This window comes from Lygodium microphyllum, chromosome 6, assembly GCF_053477565.2.
Source record: "Lygodium microphyllum isolate KBCC chromosome 6, Lygodium_microphyllum_v1.1.10, whole genome shotgun sequence".
In the NCBI taxonomy this organism is placed as follows: Eukaryota; Viridiplantae; Streptophyta; class Polypodiopsida; order Schizaeales; family Lygodiaceae; genus Lygodium; species Lygodium microphyllum.
In genome coordinates, this window is record NC_141140.1 from 1,543,877 (window position 1) to 1,560,021 (window position 16,145).

Here is a 16,145-nt window from a genome sequence, read left to right on the forward strand (position 1 = left end):
CCTCTCTTTTTCTCTTTCTCTATTAGATTTAATAAATTTTTTCTCTTTTTCTCTCTCCTCTCCCTCTCTCATTTCCCTTTCTTTCTTTCTCTCCCTCTCTCATTTCCTCTCCCTCCCTCACCCTGACTCTCTCTTTCTCTATTTTTCCATTAGGTTTAATGATCTTTCTCTCTTTTTCTCTCTCCTCTCTCTCTCATTTCTTTTTCTCTCTCCTCTCCCTCTCTCATTTCCTCTCCCTCCCTCGCCCTCACCCTCACCCACACCCTCTCTTTCTCTCTTTGCTTATTATGTTTAACATCTTATCTCTTTTTCTCTCTTCTCTCATTCTCTCTTTTTTCTCTCTCCTCTCTCTCTCTCATTTCCTTTTTCTCTCTTCCTCTCCTTCTCTCATTTCCTCTCTCTCTTCCTCCCTCTCCCTCTCTCATTTCCTCCCCATCCTTCTCCCTCTCCCTCTCCCTCTCTTTCTCTTTCTCTCCCTCTCTCATTTCCTCCCCCCTCCCTCTCCCTCTCTTTCTCTTTCTCTTTCTCTTTCTCTTTCTCTTTCTCTCCCCCTCTCTTTCTCTTTCTCTCCCTCGCTCTCCCTCTCCCTCTCTTTCTCTCTCATTTCTTCTCCTAAACAAGCAAAAGAAGGAGAGAATGGACTCACCGTAAAGATATGGTGAGGGTTTGGCGGATCCTCTTCGTGATGAAGGCTCCTCCTCTCCTTCGCGAATGGCAGCGGCGCTAGCAGCGGCGGCGGCAAGCCTTCTTCCTCTCTCTCTCTCACCATTTATGCAAAACGTTCGCTCTCTCTCTCTCTCTCTCTCTCTCTCTCTCTCTCTCTCTCTCTCTCTCTCTCTCTCTCTCTCTCTCTTTCTCTCAATGTCTCACGAAAATGCGCGAAATGAAACGCGCTCGGGTTTCGGTCCTATTTTTTTTCCTGTGGGGCGTTGCTATTTGCATCGCATTTGTGACAAAATAGCGACACCACTATTCATGTGTCTCTACCCGCCGTCGCTATACCTCTCTTTCCTTGTAGTGCATGACTCATTGTGCTTAAACAATTTTAAGTATAAGCCAACCATATATCGTGCAAAAATAGTTGTTTGATGATTTCATTTCTCTAACATAATGTTGCATTGCAAAAGGATAGTATCAGGCTAACCTGCGCTACTATTCCTCTACAAACTTAAATTAAAAAAATCCTTAATGCCACAATATGCAGTGAGATCAGAACTCATTTAAACATTATGTCTTTTCAATCATTTTTTCCCTATCATTTTAGTTTCACTTTTGTGCAGAGGTTTAAAAGGACTTTGTCATTATTTTTTAATATAAATAAGCAATACATACATACTTCTCACACATAAATGGAGGTAGATTGAGGCAGACCCTCATGATCTATCCTCATTATGCATCCATGCAATTTGTTAATTCTTTATAATTGTTTGCACATTGAAACTATTTTTTTTCTAATTTTTCTTTAATAAGACCAACTTTCATGGTTTTTTCCTTTGTTTGAACATACATTAATAAAATTTCCTAATTTTCTATTTTTTATGACTAGTATGGATTGTGAATCATTAGCATATCAATTATTATTCCATTTGAATAACATTGAATTCACAAAAGTCCAACAAATCTTCAATTTTTGCATTAAATCTTGCATCTCGCATTTTGCGGTTTTAATTTTTTTATATAAACGACTAAACATAAGTAGTTTTTTCATGATTTCACATATCAGAAAACATAATTTCAGCATTTTCAACCATATTCCACGATAAACAGAAGAGATACAATATAATATGCAATAAATTGACACTTACAATAAATTCCACACACATGATGCATCATATTTCGAAAAAATGGAGCCCTTCATGCCATCACACAACCATTGATGCTCACCTTTGTGTTTCCTTGTTCCGTTCTTGGCATCTCCTCACCAACCTGCACCCATTGTCCCGCATCATCTTAGCTCATACTATGAACAATAATTATGGTGAGAAAGAGAAGAGAGAAAGAGTGAAATATGAAGTTTTCATATAATGCATCAATTCACTTGATGTTTCTTGTGATATGAAGTGAAAAACTCAAGAGTGTCAACCCCAGAAGGAGAAGGTAGGATTCCATCACTTTGCGAATCTTCAAAAAATGCATTTAAAAATGGGCCTCCCTCTTCATCATGATATAGTTTTTTGAATTTAGGCATCTTTTAGGCCTCATTCAATTTTAACTTCCCAAATAACCAACTCAGCCCTGTTGCAGTGGCATTTTTCAAAAGTTCTTTCAAGCTAAGAAAAACAGACAAATAATCCCAAATTCATGATCAGACTGGAAGAGGGACTTCTTGGCATTAAAAACTATTATATTGGCCTCTATCAGTTGCTCTTCGGCTTTTTGATCAAGTAACTACTTGTTGACATGCTACACCTTGCGGAAATTAATTAATAGGACGTCAAGTGGACTGTGAATATCCACAAATGAACACTTGTGTTGGATTTTTTAACGTCCAAATGCACCTAAAAAAACTCCAGCTCCTTGATCCATGATCGATACATTTTTTCCCAAAAATGCCACTTTTATGGTACCTAGGCCACTTTTATGCTTTAAATTTCACCTTAAAATCAACTCTCATTGGTGACCATAGGATAGGGCAACTCCTCCTGTCAAACCCACGAAGTGATTTGTACACATACATAAACCATAATCTGATAAAGAGATCAAGAGGTAGTTGCAAACCAACTCTTCCAATAATCTTGCTAAAAGAACTATCAAAGAGGCAATCCTAAGTGGTGGCCTGACCCATCTATTTCACGTATGATATGTAGACTAGAAACTTCTACTAGGCAAGTACTCCTATAGCATGTCTCATTTATATTCATTTTTTCATTTCTCACATTCTTAATTCTTTACTATTTGGTACTGGAATGTGTAAAAAGGAGGGAGATGACAATATGGTGACCCAAAGAGAATAGGGCATCCATCTCAAGTCCAGTCTGGATACCCAAGAACTTATCAAGATCTTATGAGGTAACACAATGTTGATTTTTGTTCCCACTTACATTTATTTTTGGTCCAATTATCTTCATATTCTTTTTGGCAATATGCCACCTCTAGGAAGACATGGGATCGCCTCATCTTGACTCATCCATAGAAAACTACCAAGCCTTCGTAACGTGATGAACATTAGCTCTTTGAAATTTTTATTTCTTTTGATTTTCCTACTTCAGGGGCTGAAACTCCTTTTAGTACACCGTCATATTATATATATATTAGATATATGTATCATTCTTGTCTTTAATTTTTTAGGCTTTCTTAATTGCCTCACCAGTAACATGGGTTTTTAGGACCAAATTCATAGTAGGCTAGACGGACAGGGTCACTAGGACTAACCTCTAAAATAGGCCTTGGATGCTTAACAATATCTTTGCAAGAGGCAGCCAACTACTCAAACCTCCACAAACATACCTAACTTAATCTAAGAACTTCATGCCTTGATTTTTTGTTCCCCACACAAGCAAGAAAAATCTGGAAAATACACATTACACATTCTACTTTAAGAAAAATAAAATGAAAATGAAAGATGTCACCTAGACAAGCCACAAAAATTGTCCTTGCAGCAATTGGCTCCCTCTTGGTGCTCCTTCAAACCTTTCTAGTGCAACACAAAAATAAAAAATCGTTAAATGCACCCACACCAAAGAGATACATAGCAATCTTGACCTAATGAAAAAGAGCATTATATCCAAATCACCTAGCCTTCTTGGCCTAATAGTATCAACCATAATGCATACCATTCAACAACCTACGATTGAAAGCAAACCCTTGGTCCCTACATAAACCCTACTAAAGTATAAAACTAGACCAAGGAGGTGAGCTACTTATGCCCTATAGTAAATGCATCAATTTATGAGCTACGTCCCCTACATAAATGGCAAGGGGAGTTTGACCAATCTGACATTGAACAATCCCATGCATCCATGAAAGAATAGGAAGATGATCAATATCTACCTCGCTCGTAACTCAAAGTAACCATTGGTGACCAAAAAAGACACATCAGGATGAAATCCCTATAGTATATGTGGGTTGATATTATAAGGAAAATGTAAAAGCCCTTCAGGACTATGATTAAGAAAGACATCTTTCAAAAAGGCATTATTAGCCAAGGAGTCTAGAAAGTGATTCTACTTGCTGGGAATCAACTAGAAAGTTATTGCCTCAAAGACCTCAAGAATGTGCAAGGCTGCACAATGGTACATTCTTAGAAAGGGATCTCTCACACTGTAGGTCCCATTCAATTGGTTGATCACTAATTGCAAGTTTCCTTTCACCAATAATTGACAAATACCACTACATCTAGCTAAATTTAACCCCATAAGTAAAGCCTTGTATTCCACCATATTATTAGTAAAAGAAGTCATACCCAAATATACTCCCATTTTCAAAACAACTCGATGATGGGGTCTTTTATGAAAATCCCAACACTCACATGCTTAGTAGGTCCTTAAGAAGCTCCATCAAAATATAATGTATAAACCAAGGCTTCATTGATGTAAGGTTCCATGACAATTAATCTAGTTGTACTTATGATAACCAAAGTATATAATCAAGATAGAGAGGGTGTAAGACATGTACAATCTCTCCTTCCTCACTAAAATGGGGACACAAGTAAGAATTTGGTGACAATGGTGGCAATAAACTCCAATGTCCCACGTCAAAGATCCATATTGCCATGCCGTAATGTGATAGCCCTTACTCCATGAGATCACTTTGCCTTGATGGTAACGATGTTCTAAATATGGATGCTCAAGATAGGGAATAACTTTTCCCATCCAATAGTCTTGGTACTCTCTGTAAGTATAACATAAATCGTAAAGGACCTACAAAAATACACCAAGTCCAACACAAATCCATACACATAATAGAGCCTCCATTTCTTGAAATTTACTTTAGTTTTAAACTCTACCCCTTGGAAATTTGGTAAAAGAGATGTGAAGACATTATTTCATGTGCATACAATCCTATAAGGGCCATCCTACTTGGGTTCTAACTTTCATGGAAATAGCTCACGATAGGCATCATAATATAGGACCAATTGAGCCTTTGCGAATTTATACTTCCTAGCACAGAGATCATGAAGCATTTTCATCCACTTCTTCCCTTTTTTTTGATATAGCAATGATTGTAATCTAATCTTGTCAAGGTGTGCAAGGGAAGTGAACCTTTCTTGGAACACTTCCTCTCCACCCAAAGAATGGTTTAGAGCAAACCTTATTATAGGCAACTCAATCTCCAAAGGTAACACAAACTCTTTCCCATATACTAATTTGAAAGGGGTATGGTCTCTAGCTCTTTTATAAGCCTAGACAACCATATATAATTTTTTTTCCCAACTACGCTTATCTTTGGATATTGTCTTAGATAAAATCTCCACCAACTGCTTATTGGTACTCTCTACTTGCCTATTTCCTTTGAGGTTGTAAGGCGTGGTCTTATTATGTTTAATCTTTAGACCTTCTATCAAAGCCTCAGTCACTTTATTCATAAAATGTATCCTATGATCAGACCAATCTCTTTAGGTAGAAAAAATAGCAAACAATTTGCTCCAAAATAAAACTAGCCATCTCCTTGGCATTATTCAAAATCCTAGTGTGGGCTTCAAACCATTTCATTAAATAGTCTACTGCCACAATGATATAATGCTTTCACATAGTAAATGTAGGATGCACACATCCAATGAACTCAATGCCCCACTTCTCAAAGGGCAAGGTGACCAGAATGGGATTTAGTGACCTCTTGTGATTTTCCCTAGCATCGTGTCTCTGACATATATCACAACATGCAACATATGTAAAAGTATCCTATAAGATCGTTGGCTACCAATTACTAGCATGTAAGTCTTTCAAGGAAAGCAATAAACCATTGAGAAAAATAATCCACACATATTGAATCATGGAATTTCTCTAAAATGAATGGTACCTCATTAGGCACTACACAATAATGATACACCTCATACACTCCCCTTCTATACAAGACACTTGCTAGAATGGAAAGGTGAAGTTCTTGTTGGTTAATCTTTCTCTTCTCGGATTTAAAAAGAGTTTTTGCAAGGTTGTGTGTGGATGGATAATCTGTAATCAATGCATACCACTACAAGATGGAGGTTGTATCAATCTTGCGTAGATTCTCGCAATCACTAATATCATCCCACTCTTTCTTAGGCTCAACAAAATCTACTAAAAATTCAATAATAGCCTAAAATTTTAGTACACTACAACAAAAAGGCTCCATAGACGGGCTTGTAGCCGCAATATTTGAACAATTTTTAAAAATGTCAAGCATGTTTATTACCGCGTCTAAAATTTTGTGTCTACAAGCGTACTTATACACTACAACAAAAAAGCCTCATACACGCACATTTAGACGCGATTTTTGAATACAGAGAAAAACTTACAAGCGCGTCTATCCGCCCGTCTATTTGTGCGTCTATCATTCCACGTCTATAATCGCATGTATCGACGAATTTACACGCACAAATAGACGCGAAATAGACGCACATATAAACGCGCATATAGACACGCTTTTAGATGCGCTTTTACAAGCACTGATAGACGCGAACGGAAAACAAAAAATGTCATTTTTAAAAAAAGATATTTAATTTCCTTTTTTAATTTGAATAATGCAGTGCGTGTATAAGCGCGTGTAGTCTGCATTATAGACGCGCGAATAAACGCAAATTACTTGCAATTTAGACACGCTGATAGACGCGCAAAACAGAACTGGAAAAAAAAAACCAGAGCATCAGATTGTGTATTTGGGAAAAAGACAATGTATCTTACGGGCACGAGAATTGAAAGTGAAAGTCCATGTATTCATTATATATCAAAGCATTTACAAGGGAAGTTTTGAGTGCTTGCGATCTAAAGCATGGCCGCAAGCAGTAGGCTGAAAGAGATATCATACATATACAAGAAAAGAAGGCCTCATGAGGAGGTATGGTGCTCCTCTACGAATCTGAAGAGGAAACATCCTCACTAGTACCACCATGGCTACTAGCGTCGCTATCCCCCTCCTCGCTGTGCTCCACATCCAGGTTCGCCTACACACACAAAAGATCAGGGTTGCTTACATAGACAAGGTGGAGAAAAAGTTATAATTAGTTATACTTTTAATAGGAAAGTAAGAAAAACATACCTCCTCTGGCTGTCGAATCCTCATGGCCCAGTTGTATTGGTTCTCAATGATGAGACCCTCCTCATAAAAGTGAAGTCATGTCGCTGTGCGGTTATGGCCTCGATGGTAACCTACCTCTCTAGGGGTAGGTGTCCTACCAATGATGGTAGTTTGCAAAACATTTAGAGATATACAAACAATTAGAGGTCACAATATATTAGACTAAAATATATAAAGAATTTAAAGAAATATAAATTTAAAAAAACTAGAAATCAAAATATACTTACAAACTCTGCCTCCCACGACTCTCTGCCGCCTGCGATCCGTAATGCGACGATCCCATTGTTTCCATTTGGATCCGTCGTGCCTCTGCGACTCTTCACGTTCTCAGTTGCTTTCTTCTTGGCTTTCTTCCACTCTACGCGGTGGCACATAGGTGGTTGGTTGTAGGCTCCACGCCCCTCCTCCAGCCTCCCAGTGAGTCTCTGGCCCGTGTCATGAGGTGGGATCTTTTATTGTGAAGCATATCCCTCACTTTTGTACATCCCCAATCATCATAGAATCGTTGACTCTCAGGATTTGGGTACCTCCTATGGACTGCCCTTAACACCTCCTGCCACAAGCCGCTTTTCTGATTTTTGAAGGCAATGAAACAATATTTATACGTCGCATGCATGACGCTCCTCATGTACGCCATTACATCCGTTCCCTCATCATCATGAAAGATGCCACCGGCATCTGTAACTCTATAGTAATGGTGTACAACCTCCTCTACATGATCTACTGGTGAGGGTGATCGCTCACCACCTCCTAGGCAACCCCCACACAACCCTCGTCCTCCCCCTCAACTCTCCCTCCTCCCTCTCTGTCGACTGCCCTCTGCCTCGCTGGACGCATGAGCTTCTGCAGATGCACGTGCTTCTGCAGATGCACGTGCTTCTGCAGATGCTTGTGCTTTAGCCGATGCACGTGGAGCACGTGGAGTACCTGCAAATGGAGTACCTGCATATGGAGTACCTATATGTGGAGTACCTGTATGTGGAGTCTGGGAAGTAGTGCCAAGCAAAGACGCCAGAGGCGTCCCAAACATGACACTGAACACCTCGTCCGCTGTGGGAGAGCGGCCAAGGTGTCTGGTCATCTCTCTCATGAAGTCTTCCCTACTAGGAAAACCTCCAAAAAATGCATTGACCCCCCTGCCAAAGGAGGCCAATGTATCATTCATGCGATCCACATCTCGGTCATTGCTAGATGAACCAGGATACGACATCTGCAAAAAAAACACAAGAAAAAGACAAATTTATTTGCATACAAAAAATATAGGAGAATATTGTGCAGTACAAGCAACTCATGGATGAGGGGTGGAGGTGACTATCCATAGACTAGAGGGCATAGTGAGGCCTATATGCCTAGGTGAGGGCTCTAATTCACAAGATCCACATGTAGAACACAGAAGTTTCAATCTCACTTTATGTAAAGAATGTAATGTTTGTATAAATGTGTATAAAAGTATACCATTTCCTAATTTGTCACTTTTAGATCTAACTAGACTTCTATTTAGGAGTTAATCAATACCACGCAACAAGATTCTGCTCTAGGTGATGTCACACAATAGGATCTTGCTTAAAAGTATTTATTATTGATTGTAGCCTTATAAACTTGATTATAGGAAAATTTATAAAAGACTATGACTAGGGTGTCCTAAATTGTAGCATAGCTGCTCTAGGTGATGTCACACAATAGGACCTTGCTCAAAAGTATTTAATATTGATTGTAGCCTTATAAACTTGAATATAGAAAAATTTATAAAAGACTATGACTAGGGTGTCCTAAATTGTAGCATAGCTTTCCTATTGCATACAAAAACACTACATTGCAGTTTTTAAGCCTTTGACATAACATTGCTATTCATCTTCTATCCAACGTGTCTATCTGCGCATCTAACGTGCAACACAGACGTGCTGCCAGACGCGCTGTTCATCTTCTGTCCAACGCGTCTATCCGCACATCTAACGTGCAGCAGAGACGCGCTGCCAGATGCGCATCTCAGGTCAATGCGTGCCTAAAATCGCGTGTAGACTGTCGGTCAAACTTCTGTGCAGCGCGTGTATCATCGCGTGTGCATTGCAGAGCATACCCGCCAGCACACGCACTCCAAGACGCGATCTCAGACGCTCTGAGAGGAGAGAATTTTTGCACGTCTATGTCCGCGTCTACACTGAGATGTAGACGCGCTAGCAGACGCGCTGGGTCGGCCGATTTTAGGCCGACGACAGCCATTGACGATCTACATAAGGCAATACATTATAATGGAATCACAAATGAGCAATACACAGACAGAGCAGAGAGAGAAAGAGAGAAACAACGAGAGATAGAGAGAGAGACTCACCTTGGGTGTTTGGTGTGGCGGGTGGTGGCACTTCTCCTTCTCCTTCTTCCTCTCCTTGGTAAGTTACCCTCCCTTGATGCTTGTTTGCTTACTTGTTGCTCCTTCTTGTTCTCCTCTTTCTTCCTCTCCTTGGCTTTCCTTTTTCCCTTCTTATGTGTTTGAAATGAAAGAAGAGGTGAGTCATGAGGAGGTGAGGCATGAAGAGACTGCATGTTGGCTAAACTCAAGCTTCAAAACCGCAAAAAACGCAAGAAAGGAAAGGAGGAGTTTGAAAAGAAATGATTTAAATATGTTTTGAATTTTGATGTGTGCATCTATTTTCGCGTGTATATGTGCGTCTATTGTTCGGATAGATGCGAGTATAGACGCGAACTTAGATGCAAAAATAGACGCGTAGGTAGACGCGGATTTAGATGCGCATTTGGGATTTATCATAATTTTTTGTTTTTAAGATAAGTTTTGATAGTGAATTCTTCTTAAGTTTTGATAGTGAATTCTTCTTAAGTTTTTAAGATAAGTTAAGATAAGTTTTAAGATGATGATTTTTGTGTATTTAAAATTAAGATCTTATGTAAACATATGAATGACAAATATTTTGATGTTGTCATGAATTAGGTTTAATCATGTCGACGTCGTCATCACCTAGTGCGGTGCAAGTTGGTGAGTCAATGAGCACATCCTCAAGTGAGGATGAAACATTGCGTCTTCATAATCGAGATGCATGGCTACGACGAAAAATTAGATGCATGTGTGATCGTTGTCGAGGGTGTATTTTTCGAGCACGTCGAATTGCAATGTCACATCTCAGCTTGTATGGAGAATGGGACCAAGAAAAATCACCGGTATTCATTGTTTTTTTTACCACTAAGATTGCTAGTCTATGTTACGGGAATTCTATATCAACGTACATGAAACTCCCTTTTGTGGTTGAGCAGGATGTGGTGCCACATCCTCAGATGCTCCCTCCCGGGCGTTGAGAGGCTGCAAAACGTCGACGCGAGGAGGCAGAGTCTTCAAGAAGAGTAGAGACTGATGACCATGATAGTAGCCCTTATGAAATGCCCCATCAAGTCATAGAGGATGAGATTTTGGACAACATGGTACACCATCTATTTTCACAACGGATTCAAGGAGAAGGTCACTCTACGAAGCCAGATGATCCACTATATGTAGCATCATCTACTCCGTTGTATGAAGGTTGTACGTACTCCGTTCTTCGTGCGTCCCTCGAGATACTTAACTTGCAAACAATTTATGGATGGAGTAATGTCAGTTTGGATGCGTTATTGAAGTAGGTATCAATTAACCTCTCTATTTTGAAATCAGACAGAAATATATGTTGGTGGTTTTTTAACTCACTTTGTAAAATATATGTAGGTTATTATCACAAATGCTTCCAAAAGGAAACAAATTGCCAACTAAGAGAGAGCAAGCAAGACATTACTTGACATCTCTGGGAGGCCTCGATTATGTCAAGATCCATGCATGTGTCAATGATTGTGTCTTATTTTGTGGGATTCATGAGTTCGCACGAGAGTGTCATGTTTGTGGCGAATCAAGATACGAAGTGGAGATGAAGTCAATGGATGTGCCTCGTAAGGTTTTGCGACATTTTTCGATTGTTCCACGTATAAAACTTATGTTCAAGTGTAAGTCTATTGGAAAGCTCATGTCATGGCATGCTAGTCATCGTTCAAGTGATGGAAAATGGAGGATCCCTGCAGACACACCTGCATGGCAACATATAGATAATTTGTGGCCCGTTTTCAAAGAAGAGCCAAGAAATTTGAGATTTGGTTTAGGTATGGATGGAATCAATCCATTTGGCATCAAAAGCACATCATACAGTGTATGGCCAGTGGTATTGGTGAACTATAATATTCCTCCATCCATGGCAATTAAAAAGGGACATGTGATGTTGTCCCTTCTGATTCCTGGAAAGCACAAGGTAGTATTCATATTCTGCGTCTATACATGCATGTAGCTGCGTGTCTAAAAAGGCGTGTACTTTGCAAATTTTTGACAATAATAGACACGCATTTTTCCTGCAATTTAGACGTGCGGATAGACGCGCAAAACAGAGGTATGAAAAAAAAACGAGAGAGCATGTGGCTTGCAAGCCACATGCTCTCTAGTTTTTTTCCCCCCATCAACATCAAATTGTATGCTTAGGGAAAACAGAGAAAGATTATTTTACTAAAAGAAAAATAATGTGGAGAGCCAAAGTCCATATATTGATAATAGCACAAGCGTATTGTGCTGAAACATTTGTATATATTTCAAAGATTTTTATATTGAAAACAAAACAATATATGTAGAATACGAAATTTCATATATATAGATGAAACGTTTTTACATGACGAGTTTTAGTGCTTGTGACCTCAAGCATGGTCATGGTCGCAAACACTAGTTGAAAGTAATACATATGAAAAATGAAAACTACAAGCGAAGGGGAGGCATGCATGCATGGGGCTCCTCTACATCTCCTCAGAAGAGGCATCATCGTTGCTACAACCACCGATGCCGGTGTCAGTGCCGCTGCCGCCACTGCTACTGCTAGTCCCCCCTTCGCTATCCTCAACTGCATCAGGGTTCGCCTACACAAAGGATTAAGGTATACAAATACTATTACAAACAATAAATTAGAGTTACCTATACTTTTCATGTAAAAAATAAAACATACCTCTTCTGGTTGTGGAATCCTCATGGCACGATTATATTGCTCCTCTGTGATTAGTCCCTCCTTGTAGAAATATTGCCAAGTGGACACCCAGTTATGACCTTGATGGTAGCCTACCTCTCTAGGAGTAGGCATCCTAACGATATGATACTATAAAACAATTTTAACATACAACGTATTAGAACACACTACATAATGAATTGAAACAAATTATAAAATTTAATTTTAAAAAAATCAAATAATACTTACAAACTCAGCCTCCCATGACTCCCCACCACCCGATCCATAATGCGACGATCCCATGGTTGCCATCTGGATACGTCGTGCCTTTGCATGCTGGTGACTTGTCCTTTTCTCTATTGCTCTCTTCTTGGCCTCTTTCCACTCCTTGCGATGGCAATTGGGTGGTTGGCCATATCCAGGGCGCCCCTGCTCTTGTCTTCGCAGTGACTCCTTGGCGCGTGTCATAAGGTGAGACCTCTTGTTATGAAGCCCGTCTCTCACCTTTGACCATTCCCAATCATTTGAGAATTTTGAATTCTCGGGATGAGGGTAACTTTTATGTACTGCCCGCAACACCTCTTGCCACAAACCATTTTTTTGGTGCTTGAAGGGAATCATACGATCTTTGTATGTGGCATGCATGACACTCCTCAAGTAGGCTATCACTTCCCTCCCCTCAGGGTTATGCAAGATACCACCAACATCTGTGACAAATTAGTATATTTGTGGAGGCTCACCTCTCTCATTTCCCGGTGAGGGTGATCAAGAGCCACCTCCTAGGCAACCTCCACAAAGCCCTTGACCTCCTCATCCTCCCGCACGACTCTCCCTCCTCCCTCGACGGGCAAGACCCTCTACCTCACTCGACACACGTGCTTCTGCAGATGCACGTGCTTTGGCCGATCCATGTACTTCAGTTGATCCCTGTGCATCAGCTGATCTATGTGTATGCATAGTGCGCGGAGTATCTATTAGTAGAGGTGTACCAAGGTTTGGTGTGCCAAGGTTTGGTGTTTGTGCGACAATGCTAGGCAAAGATGTGATAGGTGTCCCAGACATGACTTTAAAAACCTCCTCTATAGTGGGAGGGCAACCAAGATAATTGGTCATCTCCCCCATGAATTGCTCCTTGTTCGGAGAACCTCCAAAAAAACAACTAACACCTCTAGAAAACTTTGCTAAGGTGTTGTTTATGCGTTCCAACTCAGGATCAATGCTGGAAGATCCAGGATTCCACATCTACACAAGCAAAAATCCATTACTACCATGTGCAGATAAAAGATATTACACACTGCGTCTATACCTGCATCTATACCCGTGTCTGTCAGCGCGCCTATATACGCGTCTAAAAATGCGTCTACACTGTCATTTAGACGCGCTGAAAAACGCACAAAGTCAGACCATAGTTTGCAAATTGTTATAAGAAATGCACAAAAAACCTCCATAGATGACAATCTAAAGCATGTAGAGAGCAGAGAGAGAGAGAGAGAGAGAGAGAGAGAAACAGACAAAGAGAAAGCAAACAAGATTGAGAGAGAGAATAAGAACTCACCTTCTTTGCTTGTTCCGACGGGTGGCGGCTCGGTTGCAAGCTCCTTGTCCTCCTTCTCCCTTCCCTTGGTAGGTTGCTTGATTCTTCTTCTCTTCCTTGCTGTTTGGCTCTTGTTCTTTACTCTTTGGCTCTTCCTTCCTCCTGTCCTCTTTTTACTCTTATTTCCTTCCCTCATTGTCTTCATGAAGTGATAGATAGACATGATTAGTGATGTCGAGCTCGAATTGCAGAAAACGTGTAAAAAACACAAGAAAGCTCTGGTTTGAAAAGAAAGCCACAACTTTTTATTTTTTTTAATATTTGCATGGCACATCTGTAAGCGCATGTAATTGCGCGTCTATATGCATAGATAAAACATATTACACGTGCTGATAGACACGCAATTACAATTAAACTAATTAAATGCTAGCTTATGGTTGTTTTTGGATCAATATGACTTTCCTAGTCTTTCAATATTAAAATGTTTGTCTCCATGTTGTAAGTATCAAAATATTTAGGGAATATGACATATATACCAAATAAAATCATATATGTCCGTATGATTCAGGTGTAAATATGTCGTTATCTTCTACTAGTATGGGACATGTTGAGTCAACAAACCATACATCCTCCAGTGAGGATGAGACATTGCATCTTCACAATCAAGACGCTTGGCTACGACGAAAAATCAAATGTATGTGCAATTTTTGTCGATGATGTTTTTTTTAGCATGTCGAATCACAATGTCACACCTCAGCATGTACGGAGAGTGGGACAAAAAAAAAGACCCAGTAATTTTTAATGCTTTATTTGCACAAATATTATTGGTTTATGTTGCGTCTTCACCATTAAACAAAATCTCCTTTTTTTAATTGAGAAAGATGCGGTACCACATCCTCAAATGGTCCCTCTAGGGCGTCGAGAGGCTGCGAAGCATCGACATGAGGTGGGCTTTTAAAAGCTTGGATGGGACCCCACGGAACAAGGGGGGGTTTTAAATGGTCTTAAAGGATTGGAAAAGGGAAGAAGGGGGATTTATAGCTTGCCAGTGAGGGGTTAAATCCCGGGGGTGGAAAAAGGGTAAAAAAAGAAACCTTCAAGAGGAAGGCTTAATGAAGCCACAGGAAGGGGGGCTTAGCTCCTCCCCTTACAAGCTTCCAAGAAGCTTCTTGAACAATTCTACAAGAAGCTTACAACACATGGAGGAAGGGTGGATGACTTAATGGCGGCGGATGGTGATTCCCAGGCCGCAGATGTCGGCTTGCTCCTTCTCTCGACCGTGGGACGTTGCCGACACTTCCCTCACTATCACCAACAGCACCAACAGTCGGGCCACTCCTCCCTCCACCCTTCCCCTCTCTTCTTCCTCCCAACATCACTCCTCCTCTCGACCGCAGCGTCAACAGTGTGACGGCTCCCTCACGGCCTAATAGCATCCCATTCTCCCCAGATTACTCCACGGCCAGCGTTTATGCTTTCCAATCAGCAGCGTGATGATAATTACCGCCTCCTTTCTCCTCTTCACACGACCACCATCAAAACTCCCCTTCCCCACAGGGGGTTTATATGGGAGAGGGAGAGGTACCTCCCCTCCCCCACGCGGCTCAATCCATGGGATTCATCCCCTCTATGTCATCCAGCAAGGATGCTCAGTCATCCTTGCTATATCCCTCTCCTCTAGCACGATTCTCGGCTGGGGGAGAGAGGGATAATTAAAAAAATTTACCATTATTCCCAAAATTTATCCTTTTGGTCTCCTAAGAGGAGGTTCATATGAAAAATGCGTGTTTTAGAAATTGGGAATGTTACATTCTCTCCCCCCTGGAGGAATCGAGATGTCCTCATCTCGAGATAAACTAGGGATATTGATGGTTGAGTGTGCTTTCATCTACCCAAGTGGTGTCCTCCTCGGGATAATCTTTCCACTAGACGAGGCATTCTCTCAAGGTTATGGATCTCAGTTGTCTCTCCCTAACATCTAGGATCCTATCAGGCCTTAGTTCAAGGACTCCTTGACTAGGCATTACAACTTGTTGGTCATCAAGTACATGGTTAGGATTAGGTACATACTTCTTCAATAGGCTGATATGGAATACATTATGAACCTTTAGGTTCTCAGGAAGTTGCAGTCTATAAGCATTAGGTCCTAGGCACTTAAGGATCTTGTATGGTCCACAATATCTTGGACTTAGATTTTTGCAATCTCCTAAGGATAGAGAACTCTTCTTTGGGCGTACTCAAATGAAGACCATGTCTCCTTCTTTGAAGGTTCTATCTTGACGCTTCAAATCCGCGTATGCCTTCTATCTATCCTTGGCAGCTTGGATGTCCTGTCTTATTGACTTTATTTGGTCATCCATCTCTTCCAACATCTGCCTTGAAACTTCAAC